Source organism: Lepidochelys kempii, chromosome 1, assembly GCF_965140285.1.
Source record: "Lepidochelys kempii isolate rLepKem1 chromosome 1, rLepKem1.hap1, whole genome shotgun sequence".
NCBI lineage: Eukaryota > Metazoa > Chordata > Testudines > Cheloniidae > Lepidochelys > Lepidochelys kempii.
Genome location: NC_136380.1, coordinates 125,828,934 through 125,845,581, shown reverse-complemented (window position 1 = coordinate 125,845,581; position 16,648 = coordinate 125,828,934). Strand labels below are relative to the sequence as shown.

The following is a 16,648-nucleotide window of genomic DNA, read 5'->3' as shown; positions in this document are numbered from 1 at the left end:
ATGGGAGAACTAAAGAACAAGATAACATCTGACAGCACGGAGCCGTCAGGAATGTGCCATCTGCTGATTGATTCAGCAACAGCATGATGAAGCAATTCCCATAGACTGGCATAGGAAGAAATTCCTATAAAAATGGACTCTAGAAAGTGAGAAGTTTGGGGTCTGATTCTGCAAACCAACTTCCAGGAGCATCAGATGAGCATCTGACAAGGCCCTGCTCCCTCCTTATGTCCAGGCCACCTGGCCAGTGGCTTGGCATGAGCAACTCTAAGGCTGGTAACTATGATAACAACCTTGCAGAACCTGTGTGTGTGTATGAATGAATGTGTGAATAAATATGAGATTGAATGGAATGTTATAGCTATAACTAACTGCTTACTATGATTTTTTCTGTATTCACAATAAATGTGGTATTTTACCTTTTTCCCTTTAATAAGATCCTGCTGGTTTTTATTTTATTGGTACAACAGTCTACTTTTACTTGAAGCATGTAAACTGTGCAACACCAGACTTACCTTTTTCTTTTTTCCCCCCGCCCCTGCCCTTGCGGTCACGGTGTAATATATGGGCCCATTGCTATTTTCCCATGTTCTTAAACTATTCTAAATGGAAGCCGTAATGTATTATTGCTTCCTTGCTGCAAGAACCTTTACAATTTATTTTTTATAGGGCTGTCCTATACACTCTGATTTCTCTCTGCAGCTTTCAAAACATACAATGCATGATCCACTGCTACGTCGCTCCTGTTTTATAGCAATGTAACTTAATTAATTTCATTTGAGTTACACCAGTGTAGAATTGGGCTAATGCAAGGACCATTACAATAGTTTCCTCCTGAACCTTCTGCAAAGAGATCAAATAATCTCCCCTAATATTTGCCGCTCCTATAAGGATAAGGCTGAAAAGCCTTGAACCCAAGTTAAATTCTGTCTAAGCCTTTCTCAAGAAGGATCTTTGTTCCTACTATAAAATACTAATTACCTGTTGTTGTTGTTTTTTTCTTTTCTATGCTAATCATAACTTGCTCTCTGTAAAGTACATGGGCATCCTTCCCAGACTGGCAGTGTTTGATTCCCGTGCATATGTTTTGTCCATGTTGTGTTCATGTCATTCAGATGTCCCCAATGTTTGAGTGATTTTCTGTAGCGTATTAGTTGCCTTGCTGTTCATGTTTTCCCTTCAAAGTGTCCAGGAGGACCCTTCAACCATTGTGATACAAGGTTGGCTCGGTGGCCTAGAAGTGCTCACCTTGCTTTGCTCCACATAGCAACACTTGCAGTGTGATCAGGAGCAGCAGTTCTGCCTGTGCAGGTGGAGGAAAGTTGTTGGGATGTGAGGAGGAAAACCTTCTAATACAGAATCTGTCTGTATTCAGGCTGTATGACCAAATGAGCACACACGTATTTCAGAAGGTGTACATTTGCCTCTGTGTTCTACAGCTAAATTCTCTGCTGGTGAGAATGTGGCAGGCTGTATGTACACACTGTAAGGCAGGGTTTGGGACAGAGGACTTTATCCATTCCCAGCCAGAAGGAATTGCATGTCTCCAGATGATTTATGGTATTCTGTATTGAACTCCAGCAGCATGCTCAACCCCTGACAGAAAGGGGATTAGGTCCCTTAAACCCATACACCAGAGCCCTGGGCCATCCACAAAGAAGCTATATGCCTCTCAAAGCTTCTCATCTGCCAGTAGGAGCCATACTGTCATGAGTGCCTCTGAGGTAATCATCTCAAGGGACAGAACATAGCTATGAGATTCGATTCACTGTTGTTCTGCACCTTGTGCAGGCATTTATATCTGTACAAAATGAGTAAAATGTTACCCGTTGGTCTGATTCGTTAGCATTTTACACCCACTTTGCACTGATGTAAATGACTGTACACAGCAATGGAGAAGAGCAAGTAAAATAATGTTCATTTGATCAGCATTATCTTACTCTGATATTCCGTACTGGGTGGAAGAGGTAGGAAGATGCAGTGGAAAATTGCACCATCGTCTCTTCCCTCTATTCTCACACCTGGGCCTTCCTCACCACAAAGAAACCTATCCCCACAGAAGAATTGTGGAGGGGCTTCTGTAGGATTGTCATTTTCTATGTTTGGACAGTGTGGAGCACAATGCTCCCCCATCCTTAGTTCTCTGAAGATTACAGCAATATAAACGTAAATAATAGGTTTAAGAGAAGATAGGGACAATGAGTGACACTGAGATGGGATTACCTCTATTTCTTCCACGCACACACACGCCACCTCTCACAGAAAAAAAGGTGATCTAGCCCATGGGCATTGTATTTTCTACAAGGAGCTAATGTGTACAGTATGTATATAGTCATTTTGGTCTAGTAACTTGAGAGTACATCTGAAATGCAAAATTAGACCCTAGTATTATATTTTATGCATTTTTATATGGCAGCCGTAATTTTTATTAATCTGATTGCAGATTAGTATAATTTTTCTTTGTTTTAAATTAGGCTGTGGCATTTTCCTGGCTGAAATGGTGTTGGATAATGAGAAGAAAAGGAGTACAGCTTTGCTGCAGTCCTTGAACATGCTTGTCAGACACAGGGAAAGGAGAGGAGTGGCTCCGAATATAGATGTTTACTGGAACATCTTGGCTTCACAAATGTAGACATTAAACTGACAGGAAATGTGTTCGATGATGTCTTCTACACTAAGAAATAAAGAAATTGTATTTGGCAATAAAAACGAGAACACATCAGCAATCACATCTGATGATTTTTATTATAGGATTGGTTTCCCATCAGCCGCTTATGCAAGAGATATGTGACTTTGGAAGCTTTCTGAAACTACTTCAATAACTGAGAGAGATTATATCCGTTCCGAAATATGAGTAAAATGCCAGAAGCTACGCTCTTCGCTTGGCAGCAGTAATGCTCGGGCTGCATTGACTTGCTAGTACTTTTTAAAGTTACCTCATACTCAGAAAAAAGAAAAGGAGTACTTGTGGCACCTTAGAGACTAACCAAGACACATCAACAGTCATACAATAATGTTGGCATTGCTAATGAACTGCTTTGTTTCTTTGTGTTGGGTGCACCTAGGCTGGCCTTATTTCTAGACCAAAATACGCTGCCCTTTTCCCCCCCCACCCCCGACTCTATCCCTGGGATGTTAGTACGGCTCTCCGTGTTCAAGTGCTTGCTCAGGTCGAGTCCATTCCAGGGGTGTGCACGCCCATGTGCACAGTCGTTGGGGATTTTTGCCTTAGCAGTATCCATAGGGCCGCCAGTGGGGCCCTCTGGAGGGCCGCGCACACGCGCCCGTATACCAGTTGCCACTGGCCCTGCGCCCTGTCCGTTCCTTCTCACCACCCGTGACGGTTGGTCGAAGCGCCTTCTCTTGCATCGCAAGAGCGCTAACGTTTCTTAACAGCCCAATATCTATCCTCATTGGGTATAGTTCTTAGGAATTTACTTAGCCGTTAAGTGTTAGTTATTTCCCCATCCGAAAGCAAAAGGGGGCCCGCGACCTGTGTTCCATCTAAGGCGCGTGCCTGGGCGGCTGCGCAAGAGGGCATGGCTCCACTAATTAGGTGCCTGGACCCTGGAGAGGATGCACATGTAAGGTGAGGTGGTGGCCTTGGGGTGGGGGGCAGTGGGGTGAGGTAGGTGGGATGAGGTGGGGGGAGTTTAGGGCATACAGGGCTGCCGCTGCGGGGTAGACACACCCCACCCCTTCCCAGCCGCAGCCGCGGTGGAGGAAAGATATATCCCAGGACAAGCCAAATACAGCACCTAGGAGGTTCTGGCTTTAAAATAACTCTAAGGCCTGGTCTACACTGAGGGCAGGGGATCAATCTAAGTTACACAACTTCAGCTAGGTGAATAACGTAGCTGAAGTCGACATACTGAGACCTACACACCGCGGTGTCTTCACTGTGGTGAGTCAACTACTGCCGCTCCCCCGTCGACTCTGCCTGCACCTCTCATGGCGCTGGAGTACAGGAGTCGACAGGAGAGCGCTCAGGGGTCCATTTATCGTGTCTGGACTAGATAAATCGACCCCCACTGGATCAATCACTGCCCACCGATCCGGCGGGTAGTATAGACATACCCTAAGGAATGTAAATCAGATAACAATTTGGTAGACTTTTTAGCTACAATGTATGACTGGGGTTAATAGTTAATGCACAAAAAAGACACTGCTTAAATTTCAACCATAGAAACTTGGAAGACTTTGTCAAACTTCCAAAGTTCCTCTATATGCAGAAACAAATTCCATAAAACACGTGTATGGTGTATTATACATGCAATCGTTGTAGGTTTTATTTATACAGGGGGAGGTTGGAGTAATTATCAATTGAGGATGAAAAACAAAATAGCAAACCAAAAGGAAGGAAAGGGTCTGAGATGGCAGAACCCTCTCCCATCCTTCCCAGCCCCAGCTTGGTGGCTGCCGTAGTGGGGGAAAGACACCCCCTCCCCCCTTTTTCTCAGCTTCAGCTCTGGGATTGTGGTGGCCGGGGAGGGACGCCCCTTCTTCTCAGCCCTTCTGCTCCTAACATCCAGCCATATATTTGCCTTCCTGTTCCTGCCTTCTTCCTCCCTGTGTCCATGTCTTTGTTTTCCTCACAAAACAGAGTTCAGTGGATTTCCTGTACTTCTTCTCAGGCTGTTGTGACAACAATCAGGACCTCCCTCAAAATAAGGAAAGCAGTAGGGAATGAGACAAGAGCAATTACAGGCAGCCGGGGTCTTCTCTTGAAAATGGGCTTTAGGGCTCTGATGGGGAAGGCATGCAGCAGCTTCTGAGCTGTTTACCAACCCCTTGCACTTCAGTCTTTTCCTCCCATCCTCTGTGATTTGTCCAGAGATGCCTCTCCCCCAGCTCCAAGGCTGGGACAGTGCGGGAGAGGTGCCTCTCCCCCAAAAAATTCTAAAACAATGGAAATCACTTGTCCAGACAAATGATTCCCATTAAGTTTTAGAATTTGTTTGGGGAGAGGTATTGGAAACCATTAAGGCCAGATCCTTGCTATCTGGTATAGTTCTGGCTCTTCAGGTACTCCCATTGACTCATAAGTAGCAAGTAGCACTAGGTTTTTTGTAGGATAAAGACCTTATTTGCAAGCTCTTTGAAGCAGGGAAGTATCTGCAAACTCTGAAGCCATGTGTTAATGTGTAAAAACTTAATGAGTCTACTCTGAGTTTTTGAGTTGGTGACACACACAATCTGAAACCAGGAGAACTTTGCCCGTTTCTACAGGGCTCTGTTGCACTTGCACAGCGTGGGTCCTAAACACTCATTTAAAATACCCATAACCAATCACTTGATGTTTTACTTCCCTTCATATTTTCAGTGTTCTCACTTGTTTGTTTGCTGTTTGTGTCACTGTATTACTTATTTTTACTGTTCTCTGTGTGTGAAGTATTAATTAAATTAAGAGCTGACATCCCAGAGAAATTGTGTAACCTGAGTGAATACCTTTTACTCTCCTTTTCAGTATCAGAAAATATTGTATTAATATTTGCGATGAGAGCATGACTATTTCTAGTTGACTCATAGATTTGTTTAGCATCTTAAAGCTGAGCTACAGGTGCAGATAATATGCATGCAAGAGGGACAGTTTTGTGACCTACAAAAGTCCGTAGCATGTTAGTGTTTTGGCAGATGCTTCATTTTTCAAGAGTAGCTTTCCCTGAAGATTTAGTGGTCTATGATAAAAGTAGGTTATTAAATGGGGACTCGGGTGCATATTTTGTATGCTTTCAATTAATGGCCATGATTTTGTTTTATTTATATAGCTGTTTTCACTATGCCACATTTTGGTGTGCTATATCTAGGTTTTTCATTTGTACTGGTTGTGCACATCCGCACATTCCCTTGATATTGGTGCTGCACATAACAAAATTCATTCTGCACATGGATGGAAAAAATTAGAGGGAACATTGCCTGAGACGCATCCTGGACCTGTGACACCTCAACAAGTATATCAAAAAGTTGATGTTCCGCATCATGTTCCGCATGATTTCCCTGGCCTCCATCATTCCCTCCCTGGATCCGGGAAACTGGTATACCACCCTCGACTTGAATGGTGCATATTTCCATATCTCCATCTTCCAAGGACATGCATGGTTCCTCCATTCCGTGTTGGGCCAGTGCCATTTCCAATTCATGGGATTACCCTTTGGCCTCTGTCATGGACTCACAGGTCGTGCCCACTCTTGGCCCCGTGCGGTCCCTGGGGGGAACCCCCTTCAATGAGACAACCCTTCTCGGGGGTCCACTCTCTCTTGGGGGTTAAGCCCCTCCACCTCCTAGAACCGCACCTCTCTGAGCCTTAGCGCACCTGTTTCTCGCCATGGGCCCCCTCAGGGAGTCCACTCGCTCTGGACCCCCAGGGCCTCCACTCTCAGAGGGAATAATGCAACCCTGATCTTTAGACCGAAGTGACTCTCAGCCAGCATAAAACAGGAGGGTTTAGTGAGTGTCTGAACCTAGCACAGGAAACTCTCAGACCCCCAGGCCTGGACTGCATCAGCACAGCATATCCAAGTCTCCCCTGCATTCAGGTGGGCTCTGCCTGCTCTCTCTCCCCTGCGCTTTCCAGCTGGGCATCTGATATCACCTCCCCCAAGCCTCACCTCTGTCTATTGTCTTCTCTCCAGGTAAACAGGGTTGCCTGGGCCTCCTTTCCTCTCTTCTGTCCTCTGGCCCCCTTTGGCTGGAACTGGCTGGTCAGGTCACCAGGTGTCCTCTCTCCACGGCCCATTGTCCTCCCACTGGCCAGAACCGGCTGTGACTCCTGAGCTGGGCCTCCAGTTTGCCAAGTCACCAGTTGCTGGGGTATCCATTGGCTGGGGTCCCAAGTTCCATCGCTGGACCTCTGTAACAACAAACTCCCTCTCCCATCACCTCATTAAACCACTAACACCCAGGGAAACTGAGTCCCTCCCCCTCTGCATCCAGACCATTGGAAAAACAAGGAGAAACCAAGAACCCCCACACACACACTTTGTCACAGCCTCTCATCAGCACCGAGAGTGTTTACAAAGTGCATGGCACCAGTGGTTGCTTACCTGAGCCGGAGGGGTGTTCAGATTTACTAGTACCTAAACGACTGGCTAATCAAGGGCCGGTCCTTGGATCAGGTGTGGTGGCACCTCGATCTGGTTCTCTCCACGTGTTGCGATCTGGGTCTCTTAATAAAAGAGAAGAAATCAACTCTAGTGCCGATGCAACCCATACAGGTAATTGGAGTGGTCCTCAACTCCACTTGGGCCAGAGCCTGACTCCCCAAAGCCTGATTCCAAGCCATGATAGATCTGATCTTGTGCATGCAAGCCCACTCTCTCACCACCACTCACATGGGCCTGAGGTTGTCGGGCCACATGGCAGCCTGCACTTACATGGTCTGATACATGTGGCTCCATCTCAGTCCCCTACAGGCGTTCCTGGCATCAGTCTACGTCCCCAACAGATACAACATAGACCATGTGATCAAGGTACCGGGCCACATACTGTCATCAATCGCATGGTGACTGAATCCCTTATTGGTGTTGGAGGGAGTCCCCTTTGTGATCCCGTCCCCGTCAGTTACCCTAGTCTCCGATGCCTCGGATCTGGAGTGGGGAGCCCACCTGGACGATCTCAGCCTGCAAGGTAATTGGTTGAGTCACGATCGCTCCCTACACATAAAGTCAGAGAGGTACTCTTGGCCTGCCACGCTTTCCCACGTCATAAAAAGGGCAGGATGGTTCAGGTCCTGGTAGACAATACCGCCGCAGTATTCTATATCAACAAGCAAGGCAGAGCCTGATCAGCAGCCCTTTGCCAAGAAGCTCTCAGGGTGTGGAACTTCTGTGTTCAGCAAGCCACTCATCTCGTAGCCACACACCTCCCCGGGGCCAGAAATGCTTTGGCAGATCGCCTTAGCAGGGCATTCTCATCTCGCCAGGAATGGTTGCTCCATCCAGAGGTGGTCAGTGTCCTCTTCCAGAGGTGGGGGACAACCCTACGGATACCACTAAGGCAAAAATCTCCGATGACTGTGCCCATGAGTGTGCACACACCTAGAAAGGGAATGGTCATTAGCAACAAATCTTGAAGAACAGTAGTTATGAAAGGTAGCAAAAAGAAAAGGAGGACTTGTGGTACCTTAGAGACTAACCAATTTATTTGAGCATGAGCTTTCGTGAGCTACAGCTCACTTCATTGGATGCATACTGTGCAGTCAGAATAAGCTCTGTTCTACCTCATTCTATGATCAATAAAGTTGATAGCAAAAACACACACAACCAAACAAAACCCTAAACACAGTTGGCTCAGGATCCATTAGAAACATGGCAGGGGAGTCAGGATGGGCGAGATTCAGTGTAATGACTGGGAAAAGACAAAATCAAGAGAAAATAAATTATATTCTCAAACAAGCGTAAAAATATTAAGTAACCAAATTCAGCAGTTGGGGATTCTTGTTAACAAGCTATAGGGTTTGCAGAGAAACAATTCAAGACGAATGACCTGCCCACTGAGATAAGAAGGGTCTCTTCTAGGTTCTCTTCTCTCTCATTTCTGGTAACTGTCCTGAGGTAGTCTGGCACTTATTGAAAAAGGGTAGGTACTAAGCCTTGGTGTCCTGTCTAACATTGCCTCTCTTAATAAAAATAGGTTCTAATGTCCAGTGTTGTGTGTGAGCAATTGCTGACAATAATGGTCACTGCATCTGCCTCCATAAGCACTTTGTTGTGACTGTTGTGTATATATACAACTGTGGACAAATTCATCACTGGTGTAACACCACTGATGTCAGATAGAATGATAATTAATATCCCTCATGTCCTAAAGTACTCTAGGAAATGTACAGTATGAAAGTCACTTATACAAAACTACTTTGTATTACATTCTGTAACAAATTGACTGTGTTTCTTTTTCACTGCAGAAACAATTTTCTTGGAATATCTGAATCTCAACAGTTAATTTTCATCACTGGATGGCTCAGCCTTCTACCAGTTTAAACCTGCCCTTTTTTAAAAGATGAAATATCTTCTAATCTTCAGTTGTGATTAAAAAAGCAGACTACAGTTGATGGGATTTGCTAAATTCAGAGATCAATGCCCTGATTCTGAAGTTTTAAAAAAAATTCTACACAATAGTTTAGTCATAAATCATAATTGCTGGCCTAGTCTTATCAACAGTACTGAGAAATAGATGTTGAAAGGGGTTATCTACTGTCATGTGATATTTAATTTGATTAATTAAATCATGAGAACAGTATGGCCCTAGAGAAGCAAGCAATTGCTCTCTCTTCTCATTCTTTATATAGTCACAAGCCCCTCCACTGATAACACAAGAAGTTCTCACTACTTTCTGTTTCCCCTGGGCCCTTTTCTTAGTTCTTGGTGAACTACAGGTTATGTATAACTGAATGTATATAACCACCTAGGGAGGTGGTAGAATCTCCTTCCTTAGAGGTTTTTAAGGTCAGGCTTGACAAAGCCCTGGCTGGGATGATTTAACTGGGAATTGGTCCTGCTTCGAGCAGGGGGTTGGACTAGATGACCTTCTGGGGTCCCTTCCAACCCTGATATTCTATGATTCTATGAATGTGTTCTGGTTTAAGAAAGTTGGAGTTCTTTCTTTATCTACACAGACTGTTTTTACAGACAGCTGGGAGCTTTGCAATCACTCTGGCAATTATTCTTCACCTTTTTAAAATTACAGTTGTCATATTAAACACAAAGGGAAATGTTCATCCCTGGTATAACTTCACTGAAGTTAATGATGTTATTATTTATTACTTGTATTACCGTAGCACCTAGAAGCCCTACTTATGGACCAGGACCACACAGTGGTAAGTGCCATTACCATAAGGATGAATTTGGTACAAAATCATTGGGCTAAATTATGCCTCAGTAAAGCAGAACTGCTTAAGTGACAGTGCCAGAAGACTCTATGCTTGTGTAAGGACTGCAGTAGACCAGGATTGGCCCTCAGAGAGGGACAAGGAGCCATCTCTCTTCTCTGGAGAATCCTACAGCACAGGTGTAATTTGACCCTTTTCCTCTTTTATTCATTCCTGAGTGTTTCAACATAAGTAGCATTTCCATTAAATGGTGCAGAGATGCATTGTTGAAGAAAAGTGATTAAAGATACCCTCTGATACACCAAGTTTCAGAGTAACAACCGTGTTAGTCTGTATTTGCAAAAAGAAAAGGAGGACTTGTGGCACCTTAGAGACTAACCAATTTATTTGAGCATGAGCTTTCGTGAGCTACAGCTCACTTACACCAGTGTTCTCAAATCATCTGGTCACAGTTCTGTAAGATTCATCAATCATGTATCTGCTACTCTCCACAGGCTACTTTCCAGAAAGGAAATTCCCCAATATATACTGTGTTGGATCATATTAAAGAAGTTCTGTATTAAAATCACAAATGAGTTTGATTCCCCAGAGTTTAAATTCCAGGGTATTACTAATTAAGAGGTCTCTTGGTTTTTGGTACTGTTTCTTTCCCTCTATGTATGAAACTTGCAAGCTGCTAATTGTGTTAGTACATTCTAAGACAGAGTCTGTTCTCAAAGCAATTCACAGAGAGAGAGAGAGACTCAAAGCAATACTCTAACAACAGAAACAGCACCCAGAGACTCCCCACCCTTTTGTTGTATTAACAATTGTGATTAAAATAGAGATAGAGGATGTATGTGGATGGATGCTTGGTGTGGATAATAACTGAATGATCAGGGAGGTGCCAGCCTAAGAATCCAGTGTCCATCGGCTGAAGAAGGTGTCAAGTGGAAATAACCAGAGGACCCCACCCGGAGGGCAGACTGGAATCCACCCAACAGCATCAAGAATGGGAGAACCAAAGAACAAGATAACATCTTGGAGCCGTCAGGAATGTGCTATCTGCTGATTGATTCAGCAACAGCATGATGAAGCAATTCCCATAGACTGGCATAGGAAGAAATTCCTATAAAAATAGACTCTAAAAAGTGAGAACTTTGGGGTCTGATTCTGCAAACCGACTTCCAGGAGCATCAGATGAGCATCTGACAAGGCCCTGCTCCCTCCTCATGTCCAGGCCACCTGGCCAGTGACTTGGCATGAGCAACTCTAAGGCTGGTAACTATGATAACAACCTTGCAGAACCTGTGTGTGTGGGTGTGTATGTGTGTGGGTGTGTGTTTGTATGAATGAATGTGTGAATAAATATGAGATTGAATGGAATGTTATAGCTATAACTAACTGCTTACTATGATTCTTTCTGTATTCACAATAAATGTGGTATTTTGCCTTTTTCCCTTTAATAAGATCCTGCTGGTTTTTATTTTATTGGTACAACAACTGTACATGGTTGCTAAAATATTGTAAGTGTGAAGTTATTTAAGAAAATAATGAAGTCAAAGAGCAGCAGAATAATCCTATCGAAGCTGGAAACAGAAGAACTAGGACAGCAGTTCTCTAAAGCAGACTCCAGAGAAACTCTTCTGCATGCTATAAGATTACCTGGAACCAGTGGTAGAACAAAAATTATGTAGCTACAGTGATCAGATGACAGAAGGGGTCATAGGCAGTTCATTTTGCTTAAAGACAGTCAGCTGCTCACCTCCTGAAGTGCTACTTAGTATGCGCGCTGTTGTGAAGGTGGAAGGCAGAGCTGTATTGTGAAAAGTTAAATATGTGAAAGCCTTTTTGCTTTTAAATAACATCTTGCTCTCTCTCCTCCCCCACTTCTTCTCTGGATTTGTTTTTGTTTATATATTTATTAGGGCTGTCAATTAATCCATTAACTCAAAAAAATTAACCACGTGGGACCGCTGTGCCCCCTTAACTCTCTCCAGCCTGGGCTGTCTCTCACCATGCCTTGCTAGTGACCGGAGGCAATCCCTCCAGGTGCTGTTATCACTCAGCACAACCACCTGTGGAAACCCCCCACCCAGCTAGCTTGCATGAATGCTCCCAGAGACACTCATGAATCACATGGAGAAAGGCACCAGAGCCAAATCCCCCTAGCTCCCAGCACTGTACCCCAGGAATATACCATCTTGCACTGCTCAAGACAAGCAGTGCAAATTTATAAATTGGTTCACCACTTCAACAATAGAAAGTGGATATACACTAACCTTTGTACCCTGAGCAAATTCGCCCCACACTTCATACAAACTCACTGGTAAAGATAAACAGTAAAATAAATTTATTGACTATAAAAGATGGATTTTAAGTGAGATTAATCGATAAGCAAAAAGTCAGAGTTGGTTACTGAAAGAAATAAAATATAAGTACACAGTCTAAACTCTCAACCCTATTAGACTGGGCAACATCTAGATAAAGCAGTTTTTCTCACCCCACTGGATATTGCAGCCCATAGTATACAGATTTCACCTTTGAAATCTGGACCAGTCCCCTCAGTTGGAGTCTCAAGTCTTCAGCGTCCTTGTTGCTTGCAGTGTAGGTGGTTGAAGGAGAAAGGCCCTGCATGGGCCCCTGTGTTTGGTTTTTATACCCTTAGTCCATGTGCTTGGAGAACAGAAGTTCAGGCATGTTTGGTGAGTCCCTAAGCAAGGTTGAGCAATTCCCTTGGTGTGGCCTCATGCAAGTGAGTCACTGAATTGTAGCCCCCTTGCTGGACAATGGCTGGTGATTTCTGTTCAACAGCACCCACCTGGGTGTTGGTTACCTCCCTTGTCATTGTCTCTGTAGAGTCAGTATCTGGGTGCCTCCCAAACCCACAGCATGTTTTAGTGACAACCATACAACACAATTATCATAACTTCATATGCGTTGATGATACACATATTTAGATAGAATAATGACTTTCAGCAAATCATAACCTTTCCCCAGACACCTCACATGGCATGCGTTATATGCAATATCACAATTATATACAGATGAGGAATACAGAGGTTACAGGGGGCTCCCCCAAGGTATAGAGTGTCACAGTATGTATATATGTGCATATGTGTATATGTATGTGCGTGTGTGTGTGTATATAAACAGATACACAAATACAGAGCAGAAAGGGGGGAGAAATCAGGACCCATTCAATGATGTCACATTTTAGGCATGAGAGACTCCACTACCATGATGCTTACTGACCATGCTCTGAGGTCTGAGATCTTTGTGCTGAGAGCAATGGAGGCTATGATGGCTCCTCCTTTATCACAGTGTTAGCTTGGGAACATCTCAGATCCACCACCACTATCCCCCTCCTCCCATTTAACAAGAACCCACTTATCCATTATATCCCTAATTCTCTCCAAAAACATACATGCCAGTTCTGTACATATTCCCTGTTGCTCCCAAAGCCTTTCGTGAACCTAAACTTCTTTATCCCACCTCCGAACATGCCAGCGTAACAGGTAAAGGAAGGTCACATAGTGAACCTTAGATCTTCCAAGTGTGTGTGGGGGGGGCGGCAAAATCAGGCTGTCAAAGGCCCCCCCAGTGACTTGAACCAGCACTGGGAGAAGACTAAGGAAGGTGCAGAAATAGAAGGGAACGAGATCCCAGGGTCAGAAGTGAAAAGGGGAAAATGAGAATGATAAAAAGTGTGACAAAATGGGGAAAGAAAAAAGAAAAAATAAAGATAAAAAAGAGGGAGTAAAGAAAGTGATAGCTCTAGAGACAAATATACTGAAACAGTGCAAAAGGGTGAAAAGTATACAGAAACATGCTGATACAAAACATTACATGGTGTGACCTTTGTAAGATTTGCAAGAGGCTGGAGCCCCAAGCTGATGTATCTGATCTCCTAAGGTGCATAGAACAGGATACTCAGTTGTGTCTAGCTAAACAGTTCCAAATCATAGAATTGGCATATGCTATTCTCCAATTTCACAAGTCAACATAACTTTTAAGTCCTAGAAATTGAAGTTGTTTAAATATGTATTTCCCCGCCCATATTTATTCTAAAAATCTAATAAATTCCATATAAAACATTATATTAGAAGAAGTTAAAGTTGCATGCTTAAGCAACAGAGCAAGTTTTTGTTTTCCTTTGGGGGGGGAAGGAGGGGTTGAATGGAAAATGCCAATTTGATGAAACCAAAACTTTTCATGGGTATGTATCAGTTTCAATTAAATTTTCATTGGAAAGGGGTCCATGGTCCAAGATGAACTTTCTAGTCAAAGTATGTGTGGGTTCCCCTTCCCCTACCATAGCTAATATCTCGATTGTTAGGGGTTTAGCCGTGAAGTAGAAGTTGCAGGTTCAGGTCCCTGCTCTTCTTGAAAAAGGTTGCACGTGCCACCCTTGTGCATGTGTATTGATCCAGCATCAACTAGATCTGTATGGGTACGAGAGTCTGCTCCTGTGAATTTAGTAACAAGAGCAGGTCCTAAAATAGCATATAATTTCCGCACATCAGAGGGGTAGCCGTGTTAGTCTATATCCACAAAAATCTGAAGAAAAATCTGCATCTGAAGAAGTGGGTTTTTTTACCCATGAAAGCTTATGCCCAAAATAAATCTGTTAGTCTTTAAGGTGACACCTGACTCCTCCTTGTTTTTATAATTTCTTCAACATTCTTAGATGCATATGTAGAATCTTGTTATATGACATTTGAGGATAAAAGGGAACTGTCATTTTGAAATGTAGTCAACTACATAAATGAGTTAACAGTTCTTTCATGGGCTGCAATTTTTGTGATTACTCAATCATACTTTCCTGGTTTTAAAAATATTTTTCTTTGTTTCATGTTGTAGGAAAGGTCAACAAAAAGGACAACTAAAACTTATTAGAGGGGAAAGAATTAAACTAGCTATATACAAAGTACTGTCAAATGCACAGCTGAAAAAATAAACTTTTTTTGTCTAATCTTTTTCAGATGTAATCTAATTTTACATGTTACTTTTAAAAATAGTAGGTATAATGTCAGACAGAAGTGTGGCTTTTAAATTTGCAATATCACTTTCAGCATACAATAAAGAGTAACATGGGAATTGATAGCATGTACAGGGTGCATAAGTTTGCAGTAAAGGCCCAGCCCTGGTCTACAGTACAAACTTATGTCAGTATAACTACATTGCTCAGGGCGACACAATGACACCGACCGAACTCCCAACGTAGACAGCGCTGTGTCAACGAGAGGGCTTCTCCCGTCGACACAACTACTACCTCTTGGGGAAGTGAAATACCTATGCCGATGGGAAATAATCCCATTGGCATAGGCAGCATTTTCAGTAAGCACTACAGCAGAGCAGCTGCACCAGTCCAGCTGTGCCACTGCAGGACTATAAGTGTAGACAAGCCCCAGATAGTGCAACAGGCTCTATGGAGGCAGATCTCTCCTGCCATGTAGAACCCACTGTGTTGTTTTATATTCAAGTAATCCACAAGTCTTAATAATAATTCACTGGTAGTAATTTAACAAGTCTTTCTTAGATACATTGTTAACATATAAACAGAGCATTTTAACCAGGGGTGGCAACCTGTGGTACGCGGCCCATCGGGGTAATCTGCTGGCAGGCCGCCAGTTTGTTTACATTTGCACATCCGCCAATGGGAGCTGCGGGAAGTGGCACGGGCCACAGGTTGCCCACCACTGATCTTAACTCAAGACAATCTATCAGCCTAACCTAAAATCAACTGCTTTGTCCAACTGTCAGTTCCCACATCATGAAGAATCTATTCATTCTCTTAAAACCACAGTAACGCCACACCCACACACAGTTCACTCCAGGTTAAACCTTTAAATTAGCTTTCTGGGTAACTGTCTCATCTCTGCACTGAAAAAAATATTCACAGCTCACCTAGTTTCACAGTCAACTGGATCATCCTCTGAATTGAATAACTTTCCTGATAAAGCCTATCAGATATATAGTTTACCGCCTCATCCTTGAATTGCATCTAAAGCTGTGCTGGTGGTGGAAAAGAAAAAGTGTATACTACATGGCTGCTGACAAAACTATTACATTTCATATCTTGGAAAGAAAAAAGGTTATCAATTGCAAAGTATAATTTAATACATAATTGACCTTTATGACACTTACATTAATGTAGGTATTTAATGTTATAGAAAAAATTGTATATTGTATTTTTTTTAAAATAACGTGATTAAAAATTGCACCACAACATACATGCACAAGGAGAAAGAATTAAGGTTGCATGTGCAACCTTAACATCTAACTGTGCAGCTTACCAGTCTCACAATGAAGCACTTTTTTTCTTCAATTAAATAAATACATAACATGATGGTCAGATTTCTCATCTGGCTGTTTTGTTAAAAATTTATATTCTAACCTCTGGTGACACCGAAAGGCATGGGCAATGAGAAATCTAATGAGGCAGAAGAGTCATGAAGACAAAAGGAGGAGCAAGTGGAGGGTTTTTTTTTCTTTTGGCATCAAAATGCTTCTCTGCTCCACCTGTTGCCCCATAAATCAATGGGGCTGCTCAGCATGGTTAAAGCTGGCAGAAACGGGAGCTACATAAATAACGGAGGAAGGCTTCCTAGCCCCTGTTTAATATGAGATTAGAAGCAGCCAGCACGTTGTCGCGCTTTGCTAGCTCCGCAGTCACTCTGTTGAGACCCGTTTCAGAGTAACAGCCGTGTCAGTCTGTATTCGCAAAAAGAAAAGGAGGACTTGTGGCACCTTAGAGACTAACCAATTTATTTGAACATAAGCTTTTGTGAGCTACATCTCACTTCATCGGATGCATACTGTGGAAAGTACAGAAGACCA

General features: G+C 43.2%; 1 protein-coding gene and 1 long non-coding RNA gene across 5 annotated transcripts in view; one reads left to right on the top strand and one right to left on the bottom strand.

Moving 5' to 3' along the window:
* The window catches only part of ASMTL (acetylserotonin O-methyltransferase like), a 51,164-nt gene extending 48,438 nt beyond the window's left edge, over positions 1 to 2,726 (top strand). For all 3 annotated transcript variants that reach the window (XM_078853998.1, XM_078853997.1, XM_073353970.2), the window contains one exon: positions 2,475 to 2,726. The gene's annotated coding sequence lies outside the window, so the exon portion shown is untranslated. The remainder of the gene's footprint in view (positions 1 to 2,474) is intronic.
* A 1,531-nt stretch (positions 2,727 to 4,257) lies between these two features.
* Positions 4,258 to 16,566, bottom strand: LOC140914945 (uncharacterized). 2 transcript variants are annotated; one of them, XR_012160049.2, is made up of 5 exons: positions 15,716 to 16,566; positions 7,374 to 8,036; positions 7,044 to 7,165; positions 6,609 to 6,850; positions 4,258 to 4,661 (listed from the first exon to the last, which is right to left on the bottom strand). It is a non-coding gene; the product is annotated as an uncharacterized LOC140914945 (long non-coding RNA). The 2 variants fall into 2 exon arrangements; XR_012160048.2 differs by having other exon boundaries at positions 7,044 to 8,036.
* Positions 16,567 to 16,648: the final 82 nt, after the last annotated feature.